General features: G+C 45.6%; 1 long non-coding RNA gene and 3 other non-coding genes across 4 annotated transcripts in view; 3 read left to right on the top strand and 1 right to left on the bottom strand.

Moving 5' to 3' along the window:
• The window catches only part of Trnak-cuu (transfer RNA lysine (anticodon CUU)), a 73-nt gene extending 42 nt beyond the window's left edge, over positions 1-31 (top strand). The window contains exon 1 of the tRNA in view: positions 1-31. This exon is cut by the window's left edge and continues 42 nt beyond it. This is a non-coding gene — a tRNA (tRNA-Lys).
• Positions 32-268: 237 nt separating this feature from the next.
• Trnak-cuu (transfer RNA lysine (anticodon CUU)) lies at positions 269-341 on the top strand. Its single transcript has one exon. It is a non-coding gene; the product is annotated as a tRNA-Lys (tRNA).
• A 1100-nt stretch (positions 342-1441) lies between these two features.
• LOC135372673 (uncharacterized) lies at positions 1442-2208 on the bottom strand. Its single transcript, XR_010416063.1, has 3 exons — positions 1953-2208; positions 1716-1868; positions 1442-1606 (listed from the first exon to the last, which is right to left on the bottom strand). It is a non-coding gene; the product is annotated as an uncharacterized LOC135372673 (long non-coding RNA).
• Positions 2209-7196: 4988 nt separating this feature from the next.
• On the top strand, positions 7197-7269 carry Trnak-cuu (transfer RNA lysine (anticodon CUU)). The gene has a single exon. It is a non-coding gene; the product is annotated as a tRNA-Lys (tRNA).
• Positions 7270-7500: the final 231 nt, after the last annotated feature.

Genomic DNA, 7500 nt, shown 5'->3' with positions numbered 1-7500 from the left:
GGGGTCGTGGGTTCGAGCCCCACGTTGGGCGTTTCATTTTACTCTGTACGACTCCCCCAGAATTCAATATCCATCATGCTAAACTGCGCTGTAAATCATTGTAATGTCAAGATAATAGACCTTTAAGAGAGCAGTAGGTTGTTGTAAATGCGGTGTTCTACGTACTCATTGACTCGAAATTCATCCATTAATTTAATCTTAAATTGAAAATAGAAAAAACACTAAGGTTCACGGCGCTTCTGCTCTCCCTCTGTGAAGTGGTCGTGTAGCCCGGCTAGCTCAGTCGGTAGAGCACGAGACTCTTAATCTCGGGGTCGTGGGTTCGAGCCCCACGTTGGGCGTTTCATTTTACTCTGTACGACTCCCCCAGAATTCAATATCCATCATGCTAAACTGCGCTGTAAATCATTGTAATGTCAAGATAATAGCAGGGGGGTCGGACTATCCCGGAGAAGTGTTACCGCAGCGCCGCCGACACACTTTTGGCATGGAGTCTGTTGCTTTCCTCTCGGGTGTCCCTCCGCTAAGTTTGGCGGACGTTTTTATTGTGTGACGTGCTCCATACGGTGTATGCGATGTGTTTGTCATGTACATTACAAGAATAAAGACACAATAAGAGCTTGCCAATAATCATCTGCCGGTTTTTTGTCATTCGCCTGTCACTTTTGTGTGCATGTGAAACGAATGGTTTCGGTTTCCCCTCCCCTCCCTCGTCTTGGTACTGTCGCCATACGTCGTCCATGCTCGCAGACAGCCGAAAATGCCGGTTAGCTGCGCGAAGTGCAAAGTCAGATACAGCAAATCCTGCGGCGTGACGTTTCATTCGTAAGTATTAAAGAGCTTACCCAATTTGTGACGACGTTCAATGGCATATATACAAGCTAAACCGCCTTTTCCCGCATGCGTGAAGAGAAACGCAACTGGCGGCAAGCGTCCGGAAAAGTCCGTACTGTTGTTATTATATGTTCCTTGCGTTATCATCCAACAGCTTTCCTCTGCATAACCGGGACTTGCTTTCGAGATGGCTGGAGGCCCTAAGAATGCAGGGTTTCGTTCCTACGCGGCATGTGAAACTTTGTTCCCGGCACTTCGACGCCAGCAGCTTTATGTCTGGATATCGCCTGAGCATGTTAAAAAAGGATGCTGTTCCAAATGCAGTAGTGCCAAGCACATCTCAAGCAAGTATAGCGCCAAATACACTTTATTGCATAGTGCCAATACAGTCATTACAAATGATATTCAAAACAAATGAAATTCATTGAAAATGAAAACATCCTTGGGTGCATTGTGTGCATGCCCATGACTGTATCCTACATCATTACAAAATCAAAGCAATGGAATGTCATATTGCAATGTAGAACGAGAAAGCTTTACTTGGTAATTAATATAGGTGCTCCCTGCTTTCCATGTTTATGCACTGAAAGCATACCCTCATCAGCTTGATATTTGTCGATTACAGTAATCATGAACATCAGTCAGCCATACTCTTTGTGTCTCTCCCTGTGTGTTATTATGCTGACTCCGTGTTTGTTTTTACAGGACAATGAAGCAGGATGCAGTACGATGTTGGATCGGCCAGCCAATCCTCTTACACCTGCTGCATCCCCTGTAAGGAGCAGTTTTCACTTGTGACCCCATGCTAGAAAGATTTTAGAGAAAGTATTCAACCACGGCCAAACATGATGTAAAAAATTTAGCCTTACAAAAGTTAAGACAAAAATTGTTATGCAGGTACATATGCCAATGCAGCTTCATGAGGAGCATCCCTACTGTAGACTCCCAAGGAAGCACAAACTGGTAAATACACGATCACGTTTCCTCTTCAGTATGGGCATCACGCCGCTCATAGCCATAGTTGCTTCGTGGTGCTAACATGAAAGTAAGAAAAAAGAAAAAGCTTTGTGGGCATCATTAGCCAAAACAAGCTTCACCCTACTGCACTTTTAACAGACCTCTGTCTTGGTTGACACTCACGAAACTGGGCAAGAATCCCCATCACAAGCATCACACATGGGAGGAGACAAATCAAGCCAGCCAAGTGCATCCCCAGAAGTTGACACTGAAAGTGTTGAAAATGTCTGCTCCGAAACAGTGACCTGTACACCTCAGGAACAGGGAACACCGAAAAGGCGAAAGGTACATTTTATGAAACATTTCGCTGTTAGACGTGTGCTCTGTAATTTGTGCATACTGCAGGTATCACAAGGTGACACGAATATTAAGAGCCCCACCACACCAAAAAGCACAGGAATTCGGAAAGAGCATGCTTACCAGAGCAAAACAACTCCTAGGTCAAGTGTACGGCAACTAAAGCAGAGGAATCTTCACTCGAGTCCAGTCCGCCGCCGTCTGCAGATGACACTGAAAAGAAGACACACAAAAATAAAGAAGCTGGAAGATCTGATTGCAGAACTGAAACAGAAACACCTACTGGCAGAAGAAGCACAGAGCAGGATTGAATCTTTTGGTGAGCTGCCCAAAGAAATAATCGAAGAATGGAAAAAGAATGTGAAACGTTCAAAAATGGGCCGTAGGTATTCTCAGGAGACACGAAAGTTCGCCATGACTCTGCACTTCTATTCCCCCAGGGCCTACAACTATGTGGCCAAAATGTTTCCTATGCCAGCTGTTGACACTCTTCGTCAGTGGTCAAAGGTCGTAGGAGCGTGGCCGGGATTCACTAAAGAGGTGCTTGATCATCTGAAAACCAAACACCAGAACAGTGAGCGAAGGGACAAGCTGTGTTCCATTATGCTCGACGGGATGAGCATAAGAAAAAAATGCGAAGTTGACAAAGCCACAGGGCGCCTCATTGGGTTTGTAGATTTCGGGGAGGCCCACACTCCACACGAAACTGATGACGCAGCACTGGCGGGTGATGCACTTGTGTTCATGGTAGTGGGTGTGGTATCACCATGGAAGATACCCTTTGGGTACTTTCTCAACAAAGGACTATCGGGCGAAATTCTTAAAAACCTCCTGACAGAAGCCATAACAACAATAACGGACTGCGGCCTAGAGGTTGTAGCAGTAGTGTGCGACGGCTTGTCGTCAAACGTAATGATGAGACGCCTCCTGGGGTGTCGAATACATGTCGACAGCACAGAGGACTTCAAGACGCATTTCCCACACCCCTGTGACAAGGAGAAGAGAGTCCATCTAATCTTCGATGCGGCTCATGGCCTCAAGCTGCTTCGAAATCTAGTGGGAGACCACAAAGTGCTGCACAGTACCTACTATGGGGTGAGATTTAACAATATCTGTATATCTGTACAATGCAGCACACACAAGTTCAACTAATTTTCTCTATTCCCAGACCATCAGGTGGGACTTCATTGAAAAGCTACAGAAGTCCCAAGAGGCCGAAGGACTTCGAGCCGCCAACAAGCTAACTAGCGCACATGTTGAGTTCCGCCGCCAAATTATGAAGGTTAGACTGGCTGCTCAGACCTTCAGCTCGTCAGTGAGCAAAGCGCTCGACTTCTGCAGACTGCTAGGAATTACAGATTTTGAGGGCAGCGAGGGCACTGTGAGGTTCATCACAGATGTGGGTCAGTAAGGAACTTCCACCCTTTCTGATAGCTACTGTCCTGACATGCTTTCCGTTTTTTTCTAGGTCATTCGACATACTAAATTCACATAGCCCCGTAGCGACTGGGTTCAAGGCACCGTTGCGGAGCTCCTCCATAACACAACAGAAGGAAAAGATGATCAAGCTATCCTCAAGGTTAATGACGCTACACTTATCCTCTGGCGTGCCAGTCACCCAGCACGGTCGTCGCATGTCCGTGATAAGCCTTGCCTTTACACTAAAGAGCATAGCAGAACTTGCGGAGGGACTCTTCCAGAACGACGCGTGCAAGTAAGTGAAAAAAAAAAAAAAAGCATGAGGACATGGCAAGAGAGAAATATCTTTCCTACAGGTACATCACAACGTATCGGCTGAGTCAAGACCACCTCGAACTTTTCTTCAGCTGTATACGACAAAGGGGAGGCCGGTACAACAATCCCTCCGCGTCACAGTTTAGGTACGCCTACCGAAAATTGCTGCTGCATGCTGATGTTCACGCTCCCAGTACAGCCAACATATCTCCCAGCCTGGAGGGCATTGAGACATTGTCTCACTAGGGTAGACCACGGCAGCAGGCATCAGAAGAAGATTCACAGAGCAGCTCTACTGAGGAAACCCAGGCAGAAACCAACCTTAGCACATTCCTTGATGCTATTGATCACGACTACGGTGTCTCGTCGGGTCTAAGCAGATTCAGCGAGGACGTTGTAGCGTACATTGGGGTTTTTTTTCGTCAGAATAGTGTCAGCAAAACTCACATGTGATGGGTGCCTTGATACCCTTCTTGATGATGACACGTCAAGCCTTCTGATCATCCTTAGGGCCAATGGTGGTCTGTTGAAGCCATCTTCCTTTGTACAACGACTTCTTTGTTGTGCTGAAGAAATATTCCGGCTTGAGCAGTCCAAGTGCAGAGAGCTCACAGTAACCAACATTGTCCTGAAATCATTCAACTATTTCATTGCTAAACATGGTGAAAAGTTGCCGAGGTGTAAGCACTATGCTGATGAGCCCAGCCATATTATCTCTCTTGCAAAGGTAACACAACAGAGATACACAAACATCAGGCTGAGGAAACATGCACGCAGGGTTACTGTGGCAAATCGTGGTGTTCAAGTAAGGCAAATGCTCACGAAACAGATTTTGTTTCGTAACCAGTAGGTGTACTGTGCAACTATGAAGGGCATTTGGCAATTTCCGCACATTCTTGTAAATATTCTATGCGTACTCTACATTTTATTCTGTGCTTTTAAATATTCTATGTTTTGGTATTTCCATGTTGATACAATGTTTTAAGCAGGGTGTCGAACCGAACCCGAACCCGAACCGAAAACCGTACCCGAACCGTTATTTTTGCCGGAACCGAACCCGAACCCGAACCGAAATTTTCATGACACTGTTGAACCCGAACCGGAGCAGAACCGTAAAAAATAATAGCGGTAACCGGTTCGCAACAAAACGGTTCGGACATAAAAGAAGTCAGCATAAGAGCTCCTTTCTATCCCCGAACGAAGACACATTGGTATCATCATCACGCGCCTATATCATGGATTCCAGAAATTTTCACCTAGCAGTCAGACGACGACGTATAGTAAGTATACTTTCAGCATCTTTTTAACATGTTAAAGCGCAGTTGTCCTTGTGAGCGCCGCGGCTAGCGCCCTACGCACGCGGTGCGGCGTCTACTCTTCAGAGACGAGGTGCCACGCGGACGAATGAAACAGGAACGGAGTAGGCCTGTTATGTAGCTCTACAGGACGAATATGTGATCAAATAAGAGCCCAAGATTTCCCTTTACGCGTGAGCAGTAAAAATTAAACAAGTCAGAAACATGAGAAGTGGAGAAGGAGCGTACGCAGAACGGTGCCTGTTTGATTGGTCGTGGTTTGAAAAGTAAATGTGGTTCTGCTTATTGGTAGTGCAGTTGTGTCGTGACACATTGCCTTTGTGTTGTGGATTAACTAGTACACTGCTGTGAGCTCGGACAGAGTAAGGCTGGCAGGCTTATTTTCGACATGCTTCAGTACGGTTTCAGATCGATTCACGCTGCGAAGGCAGTGTGCCGGCAAGTACTGTCGTCTATGTTACGCTGTCCATCTTATTAGGCTTGCTTTAAGTGTACCTTGCTGGCACTGTGCGTGTGAAAAAAGAGATTTTGGGAACAGAAAGTAGCAGGACTACACCGCTTCATCAGCGTGGACTCTATTTGCAATAAGTGTTCATCCATTTCTCATTTCTCTCGCTAAATGGCTACCTCACCGCTAAAGACGTCAATGCAGACAACAGCAGTAAGCTATTAGCCACGCATTTCCTGATAAAAGCAGTTTTATGGAACATATAAAACGGAAGCGTTGAACCGGTTCGCGAACCGGTTCGGGGCTGCGAACCGGTTCGATTTTTGGCGTGGTCGAACCGGAACTGAACCGGAACGAAATCAAAACAACGCGAACCCGAACCGAACCCGTATTTTTTGCGGTTCGACACCCTGGTTTTAAGTGCCTCACTAGTCACATTGTGAGGCAGTTTTCTGCTTGTACGAGTGGTTACATTACTATATTTATGTATACAATGTGTTTGCTCTAACGTGTACAGAAATTTTATTTAAAGCGAGCGATAAAAGTGAAACGAGCGCTACTTTTCAACTACTTGACTAAGAAACAAGTGCTACTAATGAAGCAGTACCTGTTTCTTAGTCAAGTAGCAGAAAAGTGCCGCTTGCTTTTCTTTTATCGCTCGCTTTAAATATAATTTCTGGACACGTTAGAGCAAACACCCTGTACATCAAATTTGTATTTATGCTATTCTATTGATACACAGGCTCTGAGTCCCTTCCTTTGTATTTTGATACTCTTCTGGTATTCCCAAAATTTTGTATCGTGCTATGTATTACATAGCTTATCTGCAGTGCATGTGGGTACATGTGCAATATAATAGAGAAATCTTGGGCACCATTATCCAGTTCCCGTCTAGCACAGTGTGGTTTCCTCGACATCACGCCAACTTGAGATTACGCCTCAGTCTACAATGACGATCCACATTCCAGCTGTAGCATCGTAACATGATCTGTGGCCACGGCGGGAAACAAGCACGGACTGCACGGCATGTTGCGTCCATTCTCTGTTTTAAAGCTCTCAGTGCCCTGTAGTACCCACGTGAGATAATTGAATTTTTCGAACCTCGACATGGGCGATTCCTCCTTCACGCCCGCCGTGCATAGCAACCTTCGCGGCGCCCGTATCTCTCAAAAATATGATCCACAGCATTTCTCGATGCGATATCAGTCTCGTAATCGCAGAGCAACGTTTCCGTGAACTCTAAAAGGTACTCTGTTTGCCTTAAAACTTGCCCAGACCGACCCACACTTGTGATTCTTAGAACATCGCTGCGGATTCCGGGCAGCAGCTGCTCTCATGTCACGTGACATCCCAGTGTGGCCCACAATAGAATCCTACTATATTATCTCTATGGATAATAGACCTTTAAGAGAGCAGTAGGTTGTTATAAATGCGGTGTTCTACGTACTCATTGACTCGAAATTCATCAATTAATTTAATCTTAAATTGAAAATAGAAAAAACACTAAGGTTCACGGCGCTTCTGCTCTCCCTCTGTGAAGTGGTCGTGTAGCCCGGCTAGCTCAGTCGGTAGAGCACGAGACTCTTAATCTCGGGGTCGTGGGTTCGAGCCCCACGTTGGGCGTTTTATTTTACTCTGTACGACTCCCCCAGAATTCAATATCCATCATGCTCAACTGCGCTGTAAATCATTGTAATGTCAAGATAATAGACCTTTAAGAGAGCAGTAGGTTGTTGTAAATGCGGTGTTCTACGTACTCATTGACTCGAAATTCATCAATTAATTTAATCTTAAATTGAAAATAGAAAAAACACTAAGGTTCACGGCGCTTCTGCTCTCCCTCTGTGAAGTGGT

This window comes from Ornithodoros turicata, chromosome 1 (genome assembly GCF_037126465.1).
Source record: "Ornithodoros turicata isolate Travis chromosome 1, ASM3712646v1, whole genome shotgun sequence".
Lineage (NCBI taxonomy): Eukaryota > Metazoa > Arthropoda > Arachnida > Ixodida > Argasidae > Ornithodoros > Ornithodoros turicata.
Note: the sequence above shows the minus strand (reverse complement) of the source record. Positions and strands in the feature narration are given on the sequence as shown.